The sequence below is a fragment of the Rhea americana genome, unplaced genomic scaffold (assembly GCF_003343005.1).
Source record: "Rhea americana isolate MKP2758 unplaced genomic scaffold, rheAme1 scaffold_307, whole genome shotgun sequence".
Classification (NCBI taxonomy): domain Eukaryota; kingdom Metazoa; phylum Chordata; class Aves; order Rheiformes; family Rheidae; genus Rhea; species Rhea americana.
Genome location: NW_028186432.1, coordinates 164,339 through 191,753, shown reverse-complemented (window position 1 = coordinate 191,753; position 27,415 = coordinate 164,339).

The following is a 27,415-nucleotide window of genomic DNA, read 5'->3' as shown; positions in this document are numbered from 1 at the left end:
GATTACAGCTAGTCAAGGTCATCTGATAGGGGACAGAAGAATTCGGCTGATCTTGCTCCGCCAGCTGACAATGTTAACACTCACCCTTTCAATGAAGCAGTAGACRTAGATATAGTCTTAAAGCAGCACATAAGAAACAAATGAAGCACATCAGAAACTGTGATTGGTTCATAATAACCATTAGGCCCTTAAAATCAATAGCAATTAGATATACATGATCCATTTGATTACTACAAGACCAATTCCAGAGTCCATTTCTTCTAAAAGAGCTTCTGCATTGTGAGTACAGATCCTTGTGCATGTCATTCTGAGTGACACTCAATAGCTTTCATCTTACCGTCCAAATCAACCAAAGCCTTTCAGTCAGCAGCACTGACAAGGACCACTGTGCCTCAGTTGCAGCCATTATTTCCATGGGAAAGTAACTCTCTGGAAATAGTGTATTTTCTAGCTTTTCTGGATATTAAACTATTTCCAAAAGAAAGAAGAGGAGCTAGCACTCTCTGGACAGCATCTGTGTGCATGATCCACAGCATTTTAACTGGGTAGAAAGGGACTCCAAATACAGGCGTTGGAGTCAAACTTCAAAATTTTGAGGTCCCTGACTGAAGATTCAGTTGCTTTTTATTCTAGCACATTATAGCAGTAGTAACATTTGGATTCAGAAGTGCTTTCAAAGTCAAGGTCATTTTGCTATGCTCCTATCTCCAGAAATAACTTCAAGAACATCTTTTTCCAGGAAAAGTCTCAGAATTCTCTACAGAAATTGCCATACAGGGATGATTTCACTGAGTGATACCCCTCAGGGAAGGAATGCATTAGCTGTTTAATAGTGCATCAGAACACTGCACAAGAATATAAGAGAGGAACTGAAAATTCAGAGAGAAAGTAGTCAGAGAGAAACAGATAAGAGCGCTTTCCATGGAAACAAATCTGTATAGCAAGAGGTCTGAACTCCAGTCTAGGTTTACCCTTGAGTTTGTCATTTTTCTCTTACATGCATCAGTTTGTGTCTGTAAAACAGAAATTAAGTTATTATTTATTCATATTTATATAGTACTGGGAGGCCTACAGATGAAGCACGACTGTAAGTGTGAAATCTTAGTAAGATCAGAATCAGCTAAGATAATGATAATGAAATATTTTGCACCCTGGTGCCAAATGTATTTTAAAAGGCCTAGGAGCCCTGTGTAGGTGCTACTAGGACACATCCCATGCAAACTTGTTGACTAACATTTGCCATCTTTTCCTAACAGAAATTTGACCAAGATACCACAGCTATCAAGCTAGACACAATTACAGCAGGGTGTTCATTACCATAGATCTTCAGGAATGGCCCTATTTCTCAGGCATATTAAGTGATGGATGAAACTGTACCACACAGAAAAAAAAAAAGTCAGCAAAATGCTTTCTGTAATCCTTCAATTTTCCCTGCAGTTAAAGGTTTCCCAAGTTGTAAGCAACCATACCGGTTCTAGCTTAGCCTGGCTAGAGCGTGAAGCACATTTTTCCTGTGCAACCACAAGGTCCTTGGCTCAGCACTTCACCCTTAAGTAATGGATGATATGTTGCTTTCAGCACAGGCTGTGCTGAAAGTTCTTCCTCAGATTGGAAAATAATGCTCTAAATTCTATTATCTACCAACCTTCTGTCATCTGTAATGTGTGTGTAGGCAAAGCACATTGGAAATAAAATCTCAGTCATATTCTAGATATCATTCTTAGCTCCTCTCTTCAAATGAGAAATAGCTTGAGGATTCCCATGGCTGCCGTAATCTGAAATATGGAGGACAGAAAACACTAAAAGAAGTCAGTGAGATGCAGCACAGAACCAGAGAAAACAGATTAGGAAGGTTCAGGGTTACATGTGATTCTCAGTAATAGGATGGGAGTACACTGCAGCACACTGGCAACACTCTTCTTATTGTCCATGTGTCTGTGCACTCTTAACCTGCAGTAAACAAGAGCCAGCTTATTCCATGCTGTGAGAGGGGCATGYTGTTTTGCAAGCACAAAGGGAAAAGATGATACACACAGGCAGGTGCTGACATGCTGCAACATGCATGGGTTTGTATGCCTCTACCCTTAATCTCTGGCGTTAAAATCAGAAGCAATGTTTTGTTTTGCAGTTTGTATCCTTCTGAAGGTTTCACAAAAGACCCTTGAAATTTTCCATATGGGAAATTGATAGCATAAACCCTTTGGTTTTATGCAGCATCTTTGACCCTCAGGATAACAAGCAGTACAACAGAGAAACGGGAACTGGACAGGAAGAAATGTGGGTATGAAGGAGAGAAAAAGTGACTGGGAGGGAGGAGACCTCACCGATGCCAAGCAGCACACACCAGAGAATATTTTGCAGCTAATAGAGAAACTCAGGGAAAGAATAGGTAAGGCCAAAATCAGAATCATAAAATGAAGAGGAAGGAGGAACAGAAATAGATGACAGTGTTTAAAGGAGGATAAAACTGAATGAGAGCCATGCAGCTGKGCTTCTACAAGAGCAATATCTAATTGAAACTTACCATGAAAAGCAAACCAAGATTTGGGKTTTTTTTGACTCCCAGCAGTCAGTCTTACTGCCATTTCCCTGTAGAAAAGTAGAATATACTTCAAACTACGCCACTCCAGCTGTGTGTGGGAGTCTGCTGTGGAGCAGACATGATTAGAGAATACTCTCAGATGACACCACTCACTACAATGCAATGCCACTTAAATGTTTACTGAAAGGAAGAAAGAGAGGACGGCAGAGCTAAACACTGTGCCACAACCGATCACTATTCTGACAACATTCTAAAGGAACTATTTTCATGGGCTTTTGAATTCTTTGTCTAAAGATAATAAACAGTGAAGAAAACAATGGCAATTCTCAAGGACTTCTGCAAATGTGCAAAAATCACAAAGCACTAAATTTATTGTTGAGTTGTTTTTCTCTGTTTCTATTCCAGGAGCCCGGTGATATGGAAATTGCCATGTATAACTGCACCTCCTAAGCCTCTGGCTGTTATCTATTGGGAATAGACATCATCATCATCATCACCACCACCACCACCATCATCATCATACCTGCTGTGGCATAATTTGCACCACAGCAGCAGTTCAGATTTTTTCTAGGTTCAGAAGACTTTTATAGATTCAAGTTACAATGATCTAGTTGCACCAGAACAAAATCATAATAAAGATACCCTGCGGAAATACAGAAAGAGGTTTGCACTGTGCAGTCCACATAATAATTTAATAGTACTCGTTGCCAGTGTTTATGCTTCATCTTATCTAATATATTGCTCATTCATTCAGGGTGTGTATCACATTTAACAGAGAGATATAAGAGAACTAAACAAGCAGATAGCTTTGCTTCTTAAAAGTTACAGTAAAGCTTAATCAGTATCATCACTAGGGTCTGGAATTGTGACACGTCACAGTAGCTGAGATCCCAGCAAGAAAGGACCTAAGACCATCAAGTCTTTTGATCTTTTAATCATTCATAATATTCAGAAGCTTTCCAATTAAGAGTTCAACTCTGCCTCTGAGAGATACTTTTATTCTTCATTAAAAGTCTCTAAAGAAAGTACTCATAGTTTTTGAAACTGAAGAAAAAATGGACAGTCCCTATTATATATAAGCAGAAAACTCCGAACTGCAACATTGAAGCAAATGGTATTGAAAATTAACCACTGTTATGGATCCATCCTTTTAGCAGAGAGCTTTTGGGTGTAAAACTGTTTGACTCCAAACAAATCAAGCTCTTGAAATCTGAGACATTTTGCAAAGACCAGAGCCAGAAAGAAAACAAACTGATCTCCTAGTCTAGTCTTCCATGTCAYGGAGACATTAGGGCTTTCCCAATTMATTTCTTTGGTCTGATCTTTAGAAAACCTCCAGTCTAGATTTCAACATTTTGTTSATGAAAACTCAAGTCTTGCCCATAGTACTTGGTTACTTGTGCTTAGCAACTCTCATCAGTAGAAATATTTGCTCTATTTCTATACTGAACCTTTTGAGRGAGGGAAATTGGACACCTATTTCTGCCTGCTCGCCTGGAAGGAAACACTCACCAGAACAACTGCCCTTTCCTCTCTTAGYATGTGAAAGTGCAGTCAACTTCTGTTCTGCCATTAACATGGTAAAATGTACTGAATGCCCAAGAGAGCAAGGAAAGTCCACATTTTCAGATCCTAATCAGCATTTTAACTAGAGCAATCTGAAGAGAAGACAGAGCAACAGGGTTGCATTTCACAGTGGAGACACTGATAACAACTTAAGAGTATGCAACTGCTAAATGGAAGTACCCTGAACTCTCCTGATAGCACCCTTCAYGAAAGAGCCCAAGGGGCCTGTTCTGAGTCCTGTTCTGGATCACAGACTTCAAGAACTGTTGTACTGAACAAGACCCACAATATCCACTGAGCTGCAAATCTTGGTAGAACCCTACTAAMAGGGCAGCCAGACCCCTTCTACGTGCCCTGCTCTCACTGCTGCCCCTCGCTGCACAGTCAAATCATGGGCCCACAGCTCATGGTTACTCACTCCATCAGGTGCAGTGATAAATGATCCAGGTTGTCAGCCAGGGGCAAGAGAGGTATGGCCAGGCACAAAATCTTGGAGGGAGCAAAGACAGTCAGAGTTGGTCCCCACCTCAGCCCCTCAGGATGTCTTCTGCTCAACGCACTGAGGTAAGCACAGTGGGGAAAGGCACCTGTACCGAGGATAGCTCCATGCTAGCTAGGGCTGGCAGCAAGTATTAAAAGCCATGAACATGCTGTTTTTATTAAGGCTGAATTTATTTTCAGTAACAACCGTGTCCCATCCTCACTATAGCAGCACCAGTGCTAGTCTGGACGTTCTGGGCAAATGCCTGCAGAAACATTACTGAAAAACATTACATTTTGTCTCTCCGCATTTTCYGCTGGAGATGAAGTAGCAAGTGGTATTTTTCATTTACCTTCCAGCGTATGTTCCAGCTACAAAACATTAAACTGCTGCTGTGTACCACCGCAGAGGTGGTTCTGCTCCCTGTACTCAGTCTACAATCTCTTTGAAGCCTCTGGGATAAAAGAGTTATCCAAAAAAGCTTATTGCTATTAATTATTGATTGTTTAAATGATTAATATGACTCCAAAATCCAACTATGTTAAGTAAGCTTAACAAACAAAGCTGTGAATCTGAGATTGCCATGTTCTGAGATGTGACAAGTTCTGATAAAAATGCAGGAATGATTCCTCTTGGAGACAAGAGACTAAGAATAGCATTGTGTCTGGATTTTYCCCTCTTTCATTCAGGAGAGAAAACATGGAAAAGTCTACTGTACAACTGYTGGAGTACATTAAGACTTACTTAGCTTTTCCTTGATGCATCAAGTGTCTGTGCCAGGCTTGAGATACAAGTATCTGTGAAAGTAAATTCTTTGTTTCTGCAGCTATAGAAATTCTTTAGAATACCAAGACATTTTTCAGCATATACATACCTATCACAAAGTCTTCAGCATGCATGCTTTCTGGTATCCGAGGGAAGAGGGAGAATACTCTCCCTGTATACGGTATGTGGTTGTATTATACAGTTGCCCAGGTGCCTTACAAGGGAAATCTGGCATCTTTGAAGTACATAGGAATTTTGTCACCGATTCTTTAAGACTGACATTTCAACTCTGTATTTTTTCCCTCTAGTGTCTGATCTATACCTCTTAGAGATAAGATAGAGGTTTTGATATCTGTGTTGGCTTTCATGCAAACTCATAGAGTTCTCCCTCATAGAAATTAGGCAATGATAGCACATTGGATGTTACATAGTCAGATGACACTGAGTAGTCATGTCCTGCTGATGAAGCTCACTCTTGCCATCTGACTCTGTGGGATCAGCAGGAGGCATGTATCTAATGGGATGAGCACAAATTCTGCTATCTCCGAAGGATATTTTCCTGCTCCTTTCACATCCCTGCAGCCTACAGAACAAGAGCAGATCCCAGTAAGATTTGCTGTATCAACCAGTATGCTGCAGCTTGTTCTTAAGGGATCACTGCCAGCAATGAGAGAGGAGTTCAGGCTCCATGCTCCTAAGCATCTCCAAAGAGCTGGCTGAGCAGGCACCCCTTAAGGTAGTTCTGTTTGACCATGTAGATTCTGCAGTGAACATTTGAATCAAGACAAAAGCAGAAATAAGAACAGCTATATCAGGCTAGTCTCAACAAAAGCAATCCAACAGCCTCTAACATGAAGCCTTTCAGTCACCTACTACACAGACTGAATTTGACCTATGACCTGTATGCTCAAGTTCTCACATGGCTTCATTTGCATTGCTTGAATTTTGGATGAAAAGTCATGCTCGGAAACACAAGAAAAGACTCTCAGCTATTCAGAACATGCAATTACACCTGATTTTCAAAGTGTGGCTGCACTCCAAGCATTTTGAAAATCTATTCCTTTGCAGCGGTCCAAAGAGTCTTTACTGAAAAGATGAGCTCTAATTAATAGGATCTTGTGCCACTACTCCCAGCCCAATAAATGAATAAAAATATTTGTCAGTGTGGCTCATTTGTAGGACTGATGGTCAGCCCATTATATAAAAACAGTGAATCCAATAATGTCTTGCTGTGTCGTTCTGAGTAATTTAGTCCCAATAAACACACTGAAAAGTTGCATTTACATTTGAAACACTTAGTGAGCAGGGCTCCACAGAAATCACCCTACATCATTTAACAGCCCATTTTTCTTGCCTTTTTTCTTCCTCCACCCCCCCCAACCCAGTTTTACTTTTTGGTAAACACATAAATCAGCATCATCTATATTCATTAAGTTACCCGCCTTGTTCAGTGCAAAATTACCCCTGTTTTGCATGATTTTTCCCCCTTCTGATTAATATAAATGACTTAAGTTAATTATGTTTCTCTTCATAGAAAAATGTATTTGTCAAACAGTAAAAGCATCAATAAAAATAAACATGTAGATTTTACAAGGGCACAGACATGCAAACAAGATCCACATGGCTACATTCCATCCCCAAGTCTTGTTTCAGAGGTGCCTATAATAAATATATCCTCTCTGCCAATGAGGTTTTACCCTCATTCAGTTGAAAATACGAGCTTCACCTGAGATTGACAAGGTCAGTAGAAGATAATTAACCCACTCAGATACACATCATTAGACCAGAGGAAACATAGATCCTTTGCCTGCCTTATATTAGACCTGCAAAGAGCTTTAAATTGGAAATTTCCCAAAATTTTGCACAGGAGTTCTGGTACATCCACAAAATCTATTTAATTTCTTTTTTTTCTCTTAGTCCTAGGTCTGGATGGCTCCTAAAGGTGTTACTTCCAGACTCTTCGTCAACTACAACTGCCTCTTAAATTTTTACTCTCAGGGACATCCCATAGCAAAAAGTAGAAAGCATTACATGCAAACTGCATTTGAACTCTTGTTTCCTTCATTCCGTTTTCCTAGACAACTTTCATTTAATAGTCCTTTCCCATTCCAGTGATGCCAAAACTTTTTTTAAAAAAAAATCCCTATAGAAGAGAAAACTGAAAACAGACCACACATGTAGACTTTCTGTTATAGACAGATAAACAGACCTCTGCAGGAACAAACCAGGCACATTCAAATGTCCCTGCATCAACCCAAGAAAAACTCTTTTCTCCTGAGTACATGTGTCACAAGAGGGCTTGTTGTTCTGTAGCAAGGATGATCCATCCTTCTCTCCAGTTGCCCATGAATTGCAACAGAGGGAGAAGAGGAAAGCTGTCTGTGTTGCAGAATAACTGGCTTTATGTTCTCAGACCTTGAAAAGAAAAGGAAATGAAGAAAGTTGTTTGCAGGATGATATGGTCATCTACACCAAAATACTTTTCTATATCCTGTTCCCAAGAGAAAGGTACTCCTGGTCTGTTGTTGCAATAATAGTATGTTCCCAAGTGAAAAATTCCTGTATAAGTTGGAGGTGAAGCCCAAACTCACTTTCATTTCACACCTTCTATAAACACGTGTAAGGCTGCACTCAGATCCCATCCTCACATTGAACAGCACAAAGTTGTGGGATCTGCTCATTAATCCTTTTCTTCAGCTGGGAAAGGACCATTACCATAAGAGACACCAATATATCTGCCCACCTAAGGCTTAATCTGGGAAATGAAACTTCTGAGGAACCATTCAAGAGTGGGGAGAGGCAGAAGTGAGTTTATTCACCTAAGGATTGCTATAGCCTCCAAACCTTGTCAAGGTAGGCTAAATATTAAGTCTGAGGATCGGGACACTTCCTATTTGTTTCAGCTCAGATCTCTCACCCTTGCTTCATTCCATCTGGCCAAAGCAGCTTTAAATCTGAGCAGGCCAATATGCCTGAGATAGGATTTATTCAGCCTGAAGCCAAAATAATTACTGAAATCTATTAAGGAGGGGGAAAAAAGTATTGGCATCTGATTTGCTGACTTGCAATTGGAAATCAGTTTTGCCTGAATAAGTTCGCCTGTTTGGGGAAATAAGGCCTCGTGTGAGTTGTTAGTAGGGGTCTTAGACAGGGGACACCAGAGATCAAGAAGCCCCTGCTGTGACCTGTAAGTGTTCCTGAAGAGCTAATCATGGAAGATAGCAAAGCTCATGCATCTATTAACAAATTTACCATCACTGCTCCTGGCTCAGGCATAGCTTTTCCTTTCTCACCAGGAAGTGACACACTCCATCTCTGACTGAATAACTATTCATTGCAGCTATTCAATGTTTACTGTGCACAACTATTTGCCTTGTAAAAAACAGCTGCTTTAAAAATAACATGATAGAGCTGTTTTATTTTCTTAATTTTTTAATTCTAGTTCCATTTGTTTGTGTTTTCATAAGCAAATCCAGCAACATGTTTAAGTGATTGAAACACATAAGCCTACTACTGACACCACACTCAAAAGTGGAGATCCAGTATGTCCCACAAAGATCTCATTTCATTTGTAGGTTCCAGCGCCAGACATGCCAGACTTGCTGCACATCTGACAGAAATCAACTCTTTGCCTCCATAGTAATAACCTATTCTGGGTTTCCAGATTGCAGAACAATGGACATAAGAAATCTAGGCGATCATTGGCCTCTCCAGTGGGCTAGGAAATGATTTGGAAAAAAAGCAGTCTAGTTTCCAGATCAACATTCCCAAAAGTATGAGCTTAGAGAGAGAATTGTCCAGCTGATAATTGGAAAGTTTCTGGGTTGAACCCAGGAATGGACACACTGAGTCCATGAACTGGGAAACCAAACATTGCAGCTTTTACCCCTAGCCCTTGTAGATAGTTCTTTGTAGCTCTAAAAGCTTGTTTTGGAGAAAGGTGAATAGTATTATACCACTTGATAGTGAAGGAATCTGGAAACACAGGAGTGGAGTGAATATTTTCAAAGGTACAGTTGGGAACAATACAGCAAATTCTTCTTGACTTTCACCTGAAAAACCTACCTAGGAGTAACTTGGCCAAACACACAAAGAATATCAACATCACAGCTGGCAACGGGATCTGCAGTCCCAACTCCTTGCCCAGAGCKCTCTCAGTAGGATCACACTCTTCCTGTCTAGTTTTCAACATAACCCAAATAGTGTATCTGGATGCAGGTCTTAGCATCCCTCCAGCTTCTGATATAATTGATATTAATCTCCCAGCATTGCAATGCACCAGATGGGCCATTGTTTAATTAATAGCACTGCTTTCATTCAATCTGAGCTTGATTAAATGAAAACTTCATCTGTGGGGAACCAAAACCTGCAGGCAGGATATAGAAGAGTGATGCTGCTATCAGCTTTGATAATTTTGAGAGAAGAAGCTGTATGAGGTGAGGCAAAATTTCCATTTTGGGGAAGGAAGAAGGGATCTTATGTCTCTAGGTAGGCATTACATATTTGGCATTAAAAGAGCCTGGGAAAGAAAAGGAAAAAGACRGAGTGACTGGTGTCAGGAAGAGAAAAGCAAGAGGGCAAGATGAGAAAGGAAGCTACGATGTGACTGAAGAAATGTAATCCATGGAATAGCAGGGGACAAAGAAGTCCACAAACCATCTTTGCACCTCAAATATTTGGGATTGATTGCTGAGTGAAAAGAACTTGAGAAGAACTTGAGCTTGAGAAGAACTTAAAGAGCTTGTGTACCCATTGTGGCATTGGATATCCTGCGCACAACCACCAGGAAGCTGCATGGCAGTCTAGACCAGCTGGCCATGCAGCAAAAACATCCTCCCATTTCAGACACTCTGTACTTGGGAAGCAGCACAGCACAGTCCTGGCTACTTCTGCTTCTGCATTCCGAAGATCATTCTGTGGCCACTGCAGCTGCAGCAACCTAGAAGGGAATAAACACCAGAGATTGAGAGAAAGAGAGGGAAGGGCTGTTAGAGAAGGAGCTGGTGCTGAGCAGACCTGCAGCAGCTGACTTGACAGCAGAACAGCTACTCCAGTGTCTACCAACTCCTATGGAGCAGTGTTAGGGGAACAGGGCATCTTTTTAAGGATTGTCAACACTACACAGTGTGGAGGATCACAAATGGCTCAAACCTTTGGTGCAACACAGTGCTGGGCCGCTAGATGTACCAGCAACCCAGATTTCTAAAAGCCTTAAGGTGTCTGAGACATCCAAACGACATATTTGCCAGTCCCATGTGAATGTCTTAGTGTGCATCAAACAATACTCAAGRCAAAYGAATTGTGCCTATACCTGGTTTTGGTGAAAACTCTCCCATATTTCTGTATCACACCACATACACACAGCCTATATATCTGTTTCTAGCACAACCTCTTTGTGCAACCTCTTGTTACTCTTACAGGATAAGAACAGGTAATCTCTGAGGCTTGATTTCAGAGGGGTAGAAATAAAAAAAAACATGAAGTGTGTGTTGTTTCACTTTGTAGCAACTGATCTGCATTGTAGATCACAGAATACTATTACTGTCAATCAACAGAGTGACTCCTTTAGTTCAAATCATAGGGATCTGCATATTGAGTTTGATAAAGTCTTGTATGAAAGTCTTCCTGACAATCCAGAGTAAGGGTTGCTGTAACTATTGCCTTGAGTTCAGAAGGACTTTGGACCTCAGTGTATACAAGAGTATGGTGCACTGGGATCTCTTCCACTGGGAAACAAGATGTTCTCTCAGAGTAATAAAGTTCTATCAAACCATAAACAAGGACTGTTTCAGATCCTTGCACCTGTAACATAGATTAGAACTAAATATTATTACCCCTGAGCCTCTGGAATCAACAATATTCATGTATGATAAATAAAGTTATTACTAAAAAATTTTWAAAAATTTATAACCCCTTTGACACTTCTCAGGCCATAGAGGAGGACTTTTAGTGTAAAGATCAGCAGAACATGTGGGTGGTGATCCTGCAAAATTTCAACATCCTGAAAAATCTGAGCTTACCCTTCACTGGATTTGCTCACCTCCTCTATACCCTGTCTGTAGAGGAGTTCATTTTGCTATAGACAAAAACACAACAAAATATTACTTTCTCAAAAACAATCAACTCTTCGTACATTGGGTGCACTAGCACCCAGGAGACATGCCTTGGTCACAGCTATCTGCAYGACCCTGTTCCCCTTCTGCAACATAGGAATAATCTTACATCCTTAGTCCAACCTTCTGCCAATCTCACCCAGGCTGACTCTAAATGTTTTGGTGCCAATACTCTCTTTCATTATGACCATAAACAGTTTCTCAGTCAGCAGGACCTTCATATCAGCTGGATTACAATTATAGGACAGCTTGTTAGGGAAGATCTCCCAGTGCATTATATTAAAGCTCTTTCTTTTTCTGAAGACCAACAAAAGCTTTTTTATGGTAAGGAACTCCACGGAGATTAACTGAGACTTATCTTTCTCCCAAGATCCCTCCAGTCAGTTCCACTCTGCTACTCAGGCTAAGAGCTGCCACAGCTTTCCCAGGGGAAACAAGCATGTTCCCTCAAACTCTCTGGGAGAGAGATACCATTATCTGAAGCAATATCTTTCCTTGGTGCTGTTTCTCAGACAACAGCATTACTTGTCTGCATCTGTTCATTGGCTCTCCAAGAGAGGAGAACCTAGCAGTCAGGATTTCTGAAAATATTTCACAACATTAACAGACCACAAGATCTTGTAAGGTGGCACAGGTTGTGTAAGAGTAACGAGAGAACAAACTGTTCAGACAGATATCAAAAATTTTCCCATAATGTGTATTTCAACAAGCTTCTGATCCAAACATGGACTGTTGGTAGATAGTCACCAAAAAAAACATTGTATTAAGAAGACTTGTGTTATAATTTTCACATCCAAATAAAATCTGAAGTGTCTAAGCAAATTGGATATCAGAATGACTTAGGTCTAAGCAAGCTAACATACGCTCAACATGATCAGGAGTCAGGATCAGAGAGCAAGATTATTTGACTGTGTAGCCATTTCCAGAATGTCCTCTGCTCCCGTAACCCCATAAACCTTTTCTGAACCAAACAAAAGTTCTTGTTCAAAGATAATAAACATTGCATAGATGCCTGTAGTTATGTGATGCTTTCCCCMAAAAATAAGCAACTTAACCTACCACCAGGAACACCATACAGAGCCATGAACTTTCAGACCAGCTTTGGTTCCCCCTACAAAGTGGATTTCCAAAAGATTTGGAATTTGTGCTTTTAGCAAGAAGTGGCTTCAGGCTCTAATTTGATTCAGGCACTTTCCATCTCATGCTAAGCACAATGCTATACTCAGGCTATCATGCCTCCTACTAAAAAATAGTGAGGCTGTGGAAAGAAATAGGGAGGAGCAATACTGAAACTCCTGTCTTGAGCACCTGAAAATGTGAGGTTTAGTCCTAGCTCTGTCATGAACCTTGTAAATAGTCTTGAGCAAATCTCATATAAACCTTCTGGTTTGATTTCTGCATGCACAAATAGTAGCATTGTTTATTTTTATACCTCACCTGAGCATTGATCAGATTCACTCCTCTCTGAACAGTGCTCGGAAGGTGCAAAGCATGTTACGAATCATGGAATCATAGAATCATGGAATCATAAAATCATAGAATCAGTAAGGTTGGAAGGGACCTCTGGAGATCATCTAGTCCAACCTCCCTTCTCAGCAGGGTCACCTAGAGCATGTCAGACAGGGTTGCATCCAGGTGCGCTTTGAATATCTTCAGAGAAGGAGACGCCACAACCTCTCTGGGCAACCTGTTCCAGTGCTCTGTCACTAACCGTCTGTCTGATGCTAACCATCATTTGAAAAGAGGGACAAATTTAGGTGAGCAAAGACCTCTACTCACAAGATGCCCATTTTCCCCATTCCCTTCAAGCTTGGACTAGAGGACATTTGTAGGCATAACAAATTAGTCATTGTATCTGTGGGGATTTCTGTTCTTCAGCTGAGACTCCCAAGTGTGTCATTCAGTGCATTTGAGGTGAGTACCCCTCCACAACCCCAAGGACAGAGACCCCTCTTATTGCAGCACATGGGGTATAGTGACTAGCAACCCAATATGGGGCCAAAGTGCTAAGTCAGCATTTTGAGAGCCCACATCTCTTATCCACTTTTTTTTCACAGCACCATTCTTTGTGCAAAYACTTCTGTGGCAGGCTATGCACAACGGAGCTAGCTAGTTGTTTTTTCCTCTGTGCACTCCTAGAGTGTTCCCATGGGCTTCTCAACTGGCAAGATTCCCATTCCTCTTTCTTCTTACTTTTTTTCCCTCCTCCTGTAGAATTTTATTTTGAAGAATTAATTACCATTATCTTGACTCTTTGCTTCCAGATGGTTCTATTTTTACTTTCCATCTGCACTCAGAACTGTTGTGGCCATCATTGAAATGGGGCTGGCAACTACAGGCTCAACAGTCACTCATCTATATAGTCAGAGGTTAAAGATAGCCAGACCTTACCAGTTTTTATTCACTTCTTTATTTTGCCTCCTGAAAGATTGTTTCTCTTTTCTGATTGTTCTCCATTTCAGTGTTTTCCAGTGTTTTCCTCTGATTGATCTTATACTCTCCAAGATTTTGATTTCAATATATTATTTGTTTCACTTCTGTACTGATGGGTTTCCACATAAGATGATCCCTGATATCTGGATTAACTGTTCCTTTGCTGACTCTTCTGACTCTTCATAGTCATCTTGTGCAGAGATATTTCTCTATCCTCCCACAAGGTGCACAACTATCATTATCCTTATTGTACAGATAGGTAAGTGAAAGAAGAAAAATGAAGCTAGCAGAGACAGGAACAGAATTTGCAGCCTCTGTACGACAGCAGGAACACTCAGACAGTACTCTGCCACCTCCCAATGACACCTCCACTACTGCTGCAGCAAGGTGCCATGCACTATCCACGGCCCTGTAACAGTGGATCTATGCCTCTCACTCCCAGGCACGTGGCACTGTCTTGCCACCTGCCTTGCCGCCATAGCCAATATCTCCCACACTACAGCCTCAATCACCACAAGTCAGAGGCTTATCTGGAAGAGGAGTGCTACATTTTGCATGAYCCTTCATGGTAGATATATCTGCAGCACAGAACACCATCTCATAAGTTAGAAGAGAAGATGTAGTAGATGTTTCCCTTTCTTCCTCCTCAGTCCTGCTGGAGCACTGCCTCTGCATGAGAACTGGGTTGCAAGGAGAGATGGAGATACTTAGCTTGCAGGTCTGATACTGTTTCTACAAGCACTGACTGAGGGAAACATCAGTGTGAAAGGGTTTTCTGTGTCCCAGCCTGGAGTTCACAGGAGGTCTTCCTGCCTTAACAGCTCCTAGGGCAGCTCTACCCTTTCCTGACAATAGTCAATGAGTTTATTAAGATTGAGATAAGTGATGCAACTGCATTGCAATAGAAATGCATAAACAAACTGGCACCACAAAACTCTCTRAGGAGAGTAACAAGTTCAGAGTGCTGCTATGTGGGACCTATCTCCTTGGATGGTCTGTCCTTCAGGGCACAAAATCATCACTGGCCACTCACAGGAGGAGAAGTAATATTCAAAATTAATCTTCCAACAGGACTCAAAACAGTTGCACCTCTTCAGGAATTCATCTACATATCTTGAGTTCTGTTCTATCTCAAGCAAAATGGATAAATTAAATTCACAGAAGCAAACATTTTAGAAGTCTTCCTTTGTGTGTGTACTTGTGTTGATGAATCATTCATAAACTAGTCAAAGTAACTAGGAAGGCATTCAATATTCATAAGCAGGGATTGAAGATGGGAAAATCAAGAGAAGGCAGCATTCCTAAGCTCTGCTCCTTACACAGGCTCATCCTACTTGCAAATTGCTGCTCAYGTCAGGTTTTCCAAGTCTTTCAGATATGACCATCCCCCATACACATCTTTTCTGCAGGCTTTAACAAACAGTGAAATACTGTTAATGTTTGTCATCGTCATCCTCATACTCACTATGTTTTAGATACTGGGCTCAACTGATATAATGAGACAGTTCATGTGTCTTGTAGGGTCTGGGTTATTTGTGGGGCAAGGAAGACATTACTGTATTGGTTACAGCTTGTTTATATTTTGAAGATTTGTCTCCCAATGGCATGGRAAGGAGACTAAAATTTTATGTATTTATATAGCATATATCTTAATGGAAAGTCAGATTCTTGGGCAGAAGAAGAAAGAGTCAGGGAAACGTACTGACTTGCTCCAAACCTGCTTAATTCAACTCATGTTTATAATCCCTGCTTGTTAGTACAGATAAAYAATTTTCAAAATGTAATTTGTTGGTTGACTTTGATTCACAGTTTCTCATGATGTGTTAACAATCATATGGCATCATTTTTACTCTTAGACTGAATGGCTGAAACTTGTACGTGAGATATGCCTTCAACCAGGAGACCAGTGAATGACAAATATCAAATAACTCATTTACAATTTGAAAACATTTTACAAATACCCAGCAGCCACTGGAATATTAGTGAATAATGGAGGTTGCATTTCCTCCACAAATAGCCATGAATCTCATCCAGGATGACAGAGTCATGCAAGTTTTCTCATTATTCAACCAGTTATACCACATAGTAGCTCTGGAACTGTCCACTAAATTCCAGAGGCAGCTTGTTTGTTACTGGCAATGATGTGCAAGACAGAGTCTGAGTTATGTTTTCAGATGCTGGTTCAAATTGAAGAGATTGAGCCCAGTTCCCTGTGACTAGAAAATTAGAAAGTCAAACACTGCCAGATCAGGCCAAGAGCATTTCACATATACAAGTGAAAAAGAGGTTAAAAGGCCCTAGTGAGATAAGCCTATGTCAGCTAGGTGTAGAAACCACAGAGAGGAAGAAAAAGCCTCAACTGTTTGCTCTGCAAGCCTTTCTCTGGTAACACCCCCATTTAAGAGATGATAGAAGTGCATCATTTTTCAGAGATGTTCTTCATCCTATAGAAATGTAGAATATATATTTTCCTTTTCAGCTCTCCTATATAGGTGGGAGGAGTCCCTAATATACTTTTTTGCTAGTGACATTAATATGGAAAGTACATACYCTTAGGAAATGAGATAGTCTGAACAGCAACAAAGAGCAGATGTCCAATGGAAATGAAAAAAAAAAAGGAAAGAAAGAAAAAGATAAAACTTTCATTTACAGAAGTGATTGTAAAAAGATGAATTTGTTATTATAAAAGCATACACACCCCTAATCATACCTTCAATTCTATCCACAAGGGGTAGAGGGAGCAGGATGCTCCAAGTGTTTGTGTAGTGCTTCCAGCAGCTCACCAGAGGCTGATAAAACAACAGTGTTTATTTAATAACAGAAGCACTCAACCAACTGACTTAAGCAGGGTAATTAGCACAGAAACAGCTGCAATCACAAGGGGGAAGGTGGATTCATGGGAGAATATGACACTGTGACTATAGTGCTCTCCACAGGATCCCAGAAAGTGGCAAGATAAGAATTACAGCTTAGAAAYGTAGGAAAAAAAACATTGTGTTCTTTATTACTCTGTACTACAGAGACTTAAGAATGTCAAAAGACCTTTTCCTAAGGAAAGTGGAGAGGGCAAACAGAGTAACATCATCRTTCAATTTTTTAGGCGTTAGCAATAGGAATGGGCTGGAGAAAATGGTCAAGTACCCTCAGTGGAAATTGGGGTATTTGAATCTGGATTGAATTTTCCCAGCCTTGTGCTGTTTCTGGGAAAAGATCACTGACCTGTGCAACCAGAGGAAGATCTGAATGTTCACACTCTGGCTCAGCTCAGCTACATAAATCTGCAGGAAAGGGGATGTGATGCTGAGAGTCACTTATCTTAGGAAGACAACACAGGAGTGCTTGGACTGTCTATGTGGGTGATGGTGAAAGGCAGGAAAGTCCATAGAGTTGCTCAGACTAGCTGAATTAGGCATCAAAGAATACTCCTTGCTTTTCCCAGTTTACTGCCTAATTCACCATTTCCTGGAGTCGCTCTGCACCAAGCTAGACTTGTGAGAGTACGGAAGTGATCTTGGAAATACTCCAGGCTCTTCTCTGATTCCATTACCACCTGCAAATACAGCCCTCCTCCAGCCCCACCGGTCTCTGTGGGTGAAATAAAAGACTGCTTTTACAGCCCAAAGACACTCAGCCTTGTGTGCATGTTTTCAAGCCAAAATTTTCAGAAGAGTCTCATAAATTTCTCATTTCATCTCACGAGCATTTTTCTTGCTATTGTCCAAGGCCTCCTAATGCCCAGGAATACTCTAAGTTCAAGAGGTGCTTACCCTCTTGCAGGGTTAGCCACAGTGCCTAGAGAACTGACACAGCAGCAGTAGCTTTGGGGCCATATACCAGGCTGCTCTAAGTCAACACGGGCCTTTTTAAACAACAGCACTTCTCAGTTTACATCAGGTGGGGATGTGGCCCCACAACCTTATTAATTTTCTCTTTTTTTTTTCCAACAAGTGCATCTATTTTACTGTGACAGGGCGAGTGTTAAAAGAACGGACTACGTGGAATGTCACCTGCATGCACCAATGCTCTTCAGATGCTAGTACAGCTGCAGCTCCCTGTCTTTGTGAAGGTGAGCTACAAATAAAGCATTGACAATCCTCTCATTCTACTATAGGGTAGGTTATGTCCCTGCAGGGGATGCTATTCTTGCTGCCCTCACCCAAATAACTGCTTTCACCTCCAAGTAAGAGAGCCGTTTACTCTCCCATTGTCTCCACTCAGTAAGGACACAGCAGGCTGGTCATTAACACAGGTCTRTATCCTGCCTGCCCTGCTGCCACACAGCAGATTTGCAGACACCTGCAAACAGCATATTCAGGCAGGCCTTCTTTCATATTAAGCACCCAGTGGTACTCTGGGATCCCAGGGGATCRTACATACTTTGGAGCCTGGGGCTATGCCCATGGCTTTACTGCACGCACAGCGTGCAAGACTCAGATGGCCCATAGACTCACGTATTGGGACCACGGATCTTGCAGGGAGCTGGTCAAGTGGGATCAGACTGTGGAGCTTGCCTAGTTTAATCTTTGGCATTTACTTAGGAGAAGATAAATTCTTTAACAAACAAAACTGACTGGAAGAAAAAAAAAAGAGAACACATGCTGCTTTGCAAAGTACATAAGGTAATATCAAAGCTATCTTTTCAGATCTTTGTCTTTCCCTTAAGCTGTCGCAATAGGGGTGCCACCATAAAATGGTATTAGTGCCTTCAAAAAGTAGYCTGAATTTCCACTGGGGTGTGGGTCTTTTTTGTTTTGCATTAAAGCAAGAAAAAGCAGTAGAAAGGATTGTTGTGACTAAAGTCATCTTGCTTTGGGATTAATTTACAAGTTATTATTTACACCTACTCCATGGCATTACCTGAAGCTTCCTTTTGTGGTTCCACAAAAGAAACAGGGACTGTGGGGAGAGCAGYGACTTTATTATGGAAAATAAAGCAGTTTAAAAGCAGAAGACCCTGAGAACTCATCATGGCTCACACTGGGCCCTGCAACTGGTCAGGCTTCAAATGATTAAGTGCCCACATGACAGACTACCAGCTTATGGGACATGATGCAACTAGTGATGTATATCACAGACATATCAAAATTCCCAAGCTCCTAGAGTCCTACCATACATGCAGTAAGAATGAGTCCCATCCCAGAAGAGAACACCATCCAGCTCACTGAAGGCACAAGATACAGATATAGGCTTGTGCACTGGTTGGAAACACAGAGGTRTCCAGCTCCAGTGACCATCTGCTGGACCACTCTGTCACACTAAAACTGAATGGGGGCTTGAATCCAGCTTAGTGCTRAGCCCCTAATTTTAATAATATCAGTCTGAAACCTATAACTACACCCTTCAAGCCCTCTAGTGTGGATATGGTTAATACCACTAAAAAGGAGTTTAACCCAGCCCAAACTACCTTACAATTACTTCTGGGAACAAGAATACTCATAAGCCATTAGTCCGGAATATTTTTCATAATTCCTCTGTATGTTCATACACTAAATTTAAGGGAATTGCCTATGCTGAGTAGATATAGTAATATTTACTCAAAAGAAAAGATGTGAATACCCTGGACCCCAATGAAACTGCTAAACCAGTTCAGAAACTGTGTGCAGAACAAGAGATGACTAGGTATCATCTGGGTCAGGGAAAGAGCCCATCAATACAGTGGATAAGAAGTAGTTTAAACYGCTGTTGCCCATACTGTGGAGAAAGAGACTAATTTTCCAAGATTTTCAAGCTACATTTTTCTATCCTGGAAATCTTTCCAAGATTTTCTGWCTGTCTTAAGCACTGAGTACCTTAAAGCTGAAAGGGAATGCTGAGAGAAAGAATGATGGCAGAAGAAGTTTTGCTAAGGTCCATTGAGTAAAGAAGAACTAGAAAAAAGCAACTACAAAACCTCTCTGCCTTCTAGCTTCTCATTTAAGAATGCCTATATATATTTACAGAGAGGKAAAAGCAGTAGTCCAAGGAAGATTAACCTGAAATCCATCAGCAGAGCTGGTAACTTATTTTTTATTTTATGTTTTCCCTAAAGGGGAAATGAGACTTGCTCATAAAAAAAAATGAATTTGTTTTGGTCCGAAAATAGAGAAGTGTCATTGTAAACTTGAGCAAGGAGAATATTATTCAGGGTGCCATAAAGAAAAACAAGTGAGCAGCTGAGTTTACTTAAAGCATTGCATAGACCACTACAGGCATCCACATTTTCAACTCACCACCCAGAATGGCAGCACACGTCTTWATGTGCCAGCTCAAAAGGCTTATTCAGGAATTCTTCCTTGCTTCTCTCTTCAGTTTCAACTTCAGTGCTCCACATTTTAACTTCTAAGGGCTCTCATTTCATTCTCCATGGTTATGTGCCACGTGCTGTTTCAGGGGTTGTCAAAGGGGACCTAGATTTGCTATCTGCCTTCTCAGGCAGGCAGGAATTGATAAACTTCTGGTGCATCTGAATAGTTTTGTTTCCTAGAGTGGTTTCCCTCTTCTTCTCTCCTCTTCCTTCATATGTCTACAGAATGCTAGGGCCCTGGCATTTTTAGACAGTTTCTAGCAATGCATCCTGCASCATGGTGCAACACCTCAACTGCCTRTGTTCCTCAGATAGAACAGAGATGTATCTCCTCCCCAAGGAAGTAACAGACACAGAGGCACCATCAGCTGAGTTGTGCTCCTTGCAGCTGAAGCTGGTCACCTTTTAGGTACCATGTTGTCCAGTTAAAGCTATTTACACGCATTGTTCAGCACTACTTTTTATTATCCACCAACTACATGATGTTCTGTCTAATTCTCTCTCAAGTTCAAATTCTTTTCTTCAAAGAGATAAAATCAATTACCTACCATCCAATGAATAAATAAAATAATGTTCATAAAAATGTTAATCAGATTGCAATTCCAGCACTCTCAAGCTGGTAAAAAAATGAAATTAAGATAGTGTAAACTTTCAAAGCTGGGTATATTTGAACYAAATCCATGCACAAATTCATCCTTCAGTCAATACCTGCTGAATAAAGACAACATAATATAGTGCAGTAGGACATGATGTAATCTGGGGTATTCCCACGGTACTCATAGCGTAATCAAACATGCATGCTTGCTATCTTCTTTTTGAGCAGCCAGGTGGGTAAGTGTGTAAAACTGCTGGTTGTTGAAGTATAGAAAAAATGATACAAGTCATCCAGTATTCTTATGTAACCTTTTGCTTGCTCTCATCAAATGACAGAATTATGGGTATAGGGCCTTATTCTGAAAGGAGAACAGAACAGTTACAGCTACAATTCTTAAAGTTTTGTTTCATACAGATGTTCTGCATCTTCYATTTAACCAGTGGAGGGGAGAAGGGAACAAAACCTTCGCTCTTCTGTCCACATACCCCTTCAGAGGCTCACCTTGGATTTTTCACCAGCCCTGTTTTTATAAGCAGTAGYCTTTTTAAAAAAACTTTTTTAAAACTTTCCCTCAAGGTCAGCTTAGGGTGGATAGTAAACACAGGGTATGRCTTCAAACACTGATCACATTTCACTAGGATCTGCATCCTTATAGYCAAACAGTGCACTAATTCACTGATTTTGAGGTTAGAGGGAACACTAGAAAGAGACATTACCATTTTGTATGTGCCATGGGATGACCAACTATTTTTATAGTCCCGGACTGTGTGGGTTTCACATGGCAYGAGGGAGAGGAGGAGGGGGAGAARGAGATTTACTGCATGACTCCACAATTTGTCTCAAACGATGACAAAGGAGAWGTGAACACATTTCCCCAAAACAACAAAACTCCTTCACGTGCAAGCATTTACAAGTATGTTCAGAAGAAACATCCCACTTTCCATTTTCCTAGCAATTGCTGTCATTGCTATAGGATTCTGGCAACAGATAGGACTAGTGAATCTGTGATGATTCCCAAAACAACTTGTTCAGATTTAGTTCTCCATTAGAAAGGCTGAGGATTCCCAGATACACAGTTGAAGAGAATAAAATTGTCTGCATTTTTTTTTACAGTAAGAAGCACAAATTAAAAGGGAGACAATGAAAAAAGGGTGACTCGATTTGACTACCCTATTTGCAGAAGAAGAGGCATGAAGTTTGCAGTAAGACRGTCTGATGAGATCATACTAATTCAGAAATAGGGAGATTTGAGAGGTGATARTACTCATACCTTCAATTGCATCTTRTCAACACCAAAGSCAATCAGTAGCAATACCCCTGACATCAGTGGAGTGACACAGGTATAAAATCAACACATCTGAGACRACAGTAAGCTGTTTTATCAGGAAAGTGAACAAAGAAGAAACTATATACTGTCAAACAAAATCAATTCTTCTTTGGGAAACAACCAGACAGTGCTGTAACTGCACAGGTAATAGGTAGAAAGGCTGGAAGAGCATTATTTGTGTAGTAAGTCTGGGGACTAAAAAACCTTAGTTTAGTGCTATATGCTAGGTGCTGTACCCCTGTAATGCAAAGATAGTTCCTGTCCTTGGCATCTGCAGTCAAAGGAGGGGTGTTTTTGGCTCATTGTTTTGTTTTGTTTTCTGGGTTTTTTACTTGATGGACTCAGAAGTGCACAGTTTTGGTCAGAACTGCATGGAAAATGGTTTTAGCATCTTGTGAGGATTTCAGCTGTCGATATTTTTTTTCTCTCCTGTCTTCTATCAAGTTAAGAACTTGCATTATAAAAATATTTCACACACTAAGGAAAAAAAAAACACAAAAKAAAAAAAAAGTTGACCCCACTTGTTTCCCCAAAAAACACTGAAGCTGTGAATTTGGTCAACAAAAGTTCATTCCTGCCTACACTGCTCAGCCTTGCTTCCCTAAGATGTCCTGATCAGTTCCCTAAAAAACAGGAATAATTTTTAACTTCACCCCCAACAACCCCTAATTAGCAAGGCCCTGCTCTTTGCAGAGGTAGTGTACAGCTCAGCCACTGTGTGCTGATTCAGTCATGTAGATACTCTTCCAGGCTGTGCTGAACAGTTGCTTCCATACTGGCATTCAGGAAGTAAAATTGTTATTTTCATGAGTCCCAAAGATGGCTTTGCAAAATTGTTATGTGGTTACTTCTTATCTCTGAAGAGATACCCCAAGGCCATGATTATACCCCACAGTGRGACTTGTGGCCAGTCCTGCTGTCTTGGGTAGCTTCCAACCCAGATGACAGGTCCCACTGCTTTTCCATAGTCATGTGGAACTCCTCAGCTGCCAGCCCAAGTTAACATATGCTCCAGTGCAGCCATGAGTACCCTGAGATGGTTTAAGAGACCTATCAGTAGCTGCTTTAGGATATGAAGAATTATTAAAAACAATGATATTTTCTTAGTTTCATTGTTCAGGCTTTGTGAATCYCAGAGCAGTGTAATCCATGACCTTCTTCACAGCTAAGTGAAGTCTTGTAAGGAGCTTGAGAACAGACTGCAATTCCTAACACAAATGCAGACATTTTTATCATGCTGCTCTATGTCCAAGCATGCATAGACATTATCTTCTGGCATGAACAGAATCCTGTCAGAATCACTCTTGTTCCTGTGGTTTTCAGTTTGTTAACCCTTTCCTGAAGAAGGTGCACTGTCTTTTTTGTCTTTATTTTATCTTTTTAGAGTTCGCTCTCTAAAAAAATAACTCAGCAAATCACCCTCCTGAGGGCATGAGCTGGTTAGCTGTTTGGCTCTGCTTTGGCTCTGAGAAGCTCTTAAGAGCATTCTTTCTTTCCCTCTCTGACCATCATCTTCTGCTAAAGGGATTCTAGGTTACTCTTTGTTCTCTTGTTAACCAAAGATGCAGCACAACATGGTTCTGCTTAGATGACAAGCAATAGCTTCCCTCTATTCAAGAGGAAAATTCAGTCTATGTCTCCTGCCTTCCAGAGTTTTTATGAGTTTCTTTTTCAGCAAATTCCTAGCACAAAGCACAGAGAGCATTGTTACTGAGAACTGGAAAAAAATTTGAGAAAGTATCTTGGTCGGAGCAAAAGAAACCGTTTTTGAAAACAGGCATCTGACCAAACTTCCAGCAATTTTATCTGCTTTGCCTCCTACTTTCTACCAGACCCTGGCTGCATTTCCTTACAAACAAACAGATGAACTAGAAGAACCTTGCCGTTCTGCAATGAGGAAGAGAACAAATGACACAAGCAACTAGGTTAGACTGYCCTTTAGGTCAAAGACTCTGATCTCCCATGTAAATTGTATCTCCTCCAGACCCAAGACAAAGATCTTCTGAACTCTACGATGTTGTTTGTACTGATAACATTTTAGTTTCTGATCAAGCTCARATAACTTCCACTGCATCCAGCCTCTCCATAACATACACTCTTCCAAGGAAAGAGCATGTTAGAAGCATTGTACCACCAAAACAAGCATTTACATCATTGTACTTTCAGACAATAACATTCCAGGACTCCTATTTTACAGTATCCTGATTGATAAAGAACAATTGTCTTTTCAGACAATTGGCAAATAGACATTACAAGAATTCTGATCAAGTTTACCCAGTCTGACAAGAATATTTGGCTAGTGATTCCGGCTCCACAATACCCATAGAGTTGCAAAGGAAATAAAGCATGGGTAGATGAAGAAAATGCAAGGGTTGGGTACACTGGATATATCTGGGATGGAGTGAACCAGAATGGTCTGAATTTTAAATAAACTGCAATGGAACAGAGATTGGATTATTTATTATATGATGTTACTCATGTCCACTGCTGGGTGCTAACAACATTAGTGCAAAAATGTAATCTCTTACCTCATCTGCTCCTGTGCCTGTCACCTTCTTGAATTCTCACAGAGAGAGACAAAAAGCAGCACAGCAGCTCTGCAAGACAGGCAAAGTAGAAAGGAGTATTTTACTTTCTTTCCATCAGGCTCTCACATTGTTTCTCATTTAACACCACCTTACGAGAGAGGTCCRTACAGATGTTGGAGGCAGAGCCAAATCTGACCTGGGCTTTGGGTCCATGAGTCAGGTTCACACTTGCTTTATTGGTCCAAGCTCTGATCTAGAGTTCCTGACAGTTTTGATTGTTCTAGCAGTATACATACAGTATCCATATGCTTTTTTCCCCCAGACCTCTCATCCCCATCTCTGAGCACCGCATGCAGTGAGGTATTCCTCCTTAGCTCATGGGAAAGGAGAATGGATACTATTCACTTCATCAAAAGGCAAAAGAGGCACAAAGACTGGGAGTACTTCATTGGAATTCAGACACCTACAATTTTGATGTCTAAGTGGTAGGTATTTACATGTGAGCCAGACATCTTTGTCATTTTCTGGAGAAAAAGAAGTACTTTTAGAGCACTGGAGACCCCTAAAAGTTAAACAGTTTGAGTTTTCCAATTCTATTGACTGGGCTTAACTTCAGGCTGGGCCTAAATRTAGGCCAGGCTTTAATTTAGGTCAGGCTTAAGTTAAAGCCTGGTTTGCTTTTAGGCCAGGCTTAATCTTATCCCAGGGCCTAASTTTAGGTCAGACTTAAGTTTGGGCCCACCTTAAATTAAACAAGATTTGTATTACCTCTTCCTATACATCCCGCCTCATCATGGAGGTTAGTGATAGAAAATGTCTACCAGGCGAGGCAGGGGTTCCTGAGTGCAGCAGGAAAACATTGYCAAGGTTTTTTTTGTCCCTAGTGATTTCCCAGTGACTCTTTTCTGACTCCTGGATTTGAAAGGGTTAATTTTTCACTGTTCTGTACCAGAGCTGGTCTTCTACTCCAATACAAAATCACAGTCCCAAATACACTGTCTCTGTGTCTCTAGGAGAAAGAACACCTTGCTCTGACTCCGAAAGGAAGCAGATTGAGTCTAGAGAGAACCAAGGGTGAATACCCATAATAAGGAATTTGGAGTGTAGGTGCACAGGACCACACTCTTGCTTATTTCCACTCTAAGACAGAAAATGCAGAATGACTTTGTGTTTGCATTGTACTTGATCAGAACTTCATAAGTAACTGGTGCCCACAATGATGAATTTTATTGTCTCCACTCTGACCAGTCAGTTGTAAAGCTGTGGACTCATTGTGAAAGAACTATTAGATCAAGTTGCTAAACGGGAGACAGTTTATTGGCAATTCAGAGTCTATTTAGACAATGAATATTCATGATCTATCTGGACAATTTCACATTCATGCTTAGATAACGCAAATTTACGCACAYACAACAATGACTTATGAATATTTATAGGTGAACACCTGGACAGTGTTTGACAGAGCTCTGAATATTCATGATTACATCTTCTGAATAAAAGAGAAAGGCTGTACCTGAAGCTTGAACTACAGTCACAAGAAGCTAACCTTGAATATGGATATGAATCATTAATATGGACACAGACTTAATGAAAGATATAACAGACAAAAATAGCCTTAAGCAAAAAAATAGAGGTACAGATCTGACCAATCAATGGATCAGTAAAAAAAAAACAGGAAACTTCTCTGAGCTGCTCAAAAAATTTCCATTAGATTAGATAAACTCAGGAAGTGTGGGTTAGATGAGAGGACAGTGAGGTGGATTGMGAACTAGCTGAAAGGCAGAGCTTAGAGGGTCGTCAACAGTGGTGTGGAGTCTAGCTGGAGGCCTGTGGCTTGTGGAGTCCCYCAGGGCTCAGTACTGGGTCCCATCCTGTTCAACTTCCTCATCAATGACCTGGATGAGGGGACAGAGTGCCTCCTCAGCAAGTTTGCTGATGATAACAAGCTGGGAGGGGTGGCTGACACACCTGAGGGCTGTGCTGACATTCAGAGAGACCAGGGCAGGCTGGACAGTTGGGAGGAGAGGAACCTCATGAGGTTCAACAAGGGCAAATGCAGAGTCCTGCACCTAGGCAAATATAATCCTAGGCACCAGTACAAGCTGGGGGCTGACCTGCTGGAGAGCAGCTCCACAGAGAAGGACCTGGGAGTGCTGGTGGATGACAGGTTGACCATGAGCCAGCAATGTGCCCTTGTGGCCAGGAAGGCCAATGGTATCCTGGGGTGCATTAGGAAGAGTGTTGCCAGCAGGTCAAGGCAAGCGATCCTGCCCCTCTACTCAACCCTGGGGAGGCCTCATCTTGAATACTGTGTCCAGTTCTGGGCTCCCCACTACAAGAGAGACATGGAGCTACCAGAGAGAGTACAGTGTAGGGCTATRAAGATGATCAGAGGGCTGGAGCATCTGCCTTATGAGGAACGGCTGCGAGAGCTGGGCCACTTCAGCCTGGGAAAGAGAAGACTGAGGGGGGATCTTATCAATGTGTACAAGTATCTGAAGGGAGGGTGTCAAGGGGATGGGGATGGACTCTTTTCAGTTGTGCCATGCAAAAATACAAGAGGCAATGGGCAAAAACTGAACCAGAGGATGTTTCGCCTGAACRTGAGGAGCAATTTCTTCACTGTGAGAGTGACAGAGCACTGGAACAGGTTGTCCAGAGAGGTTGTGGAGTCTCCTTCTCTCTCTGGAGATCTTCAAGGCCTGCCTGGATGCAACCCTGTCCAACATGCTCTAGGTGACCCTGCTTGAGCAGAGGGCTTGGAGAGACGATCTCCAGAGGT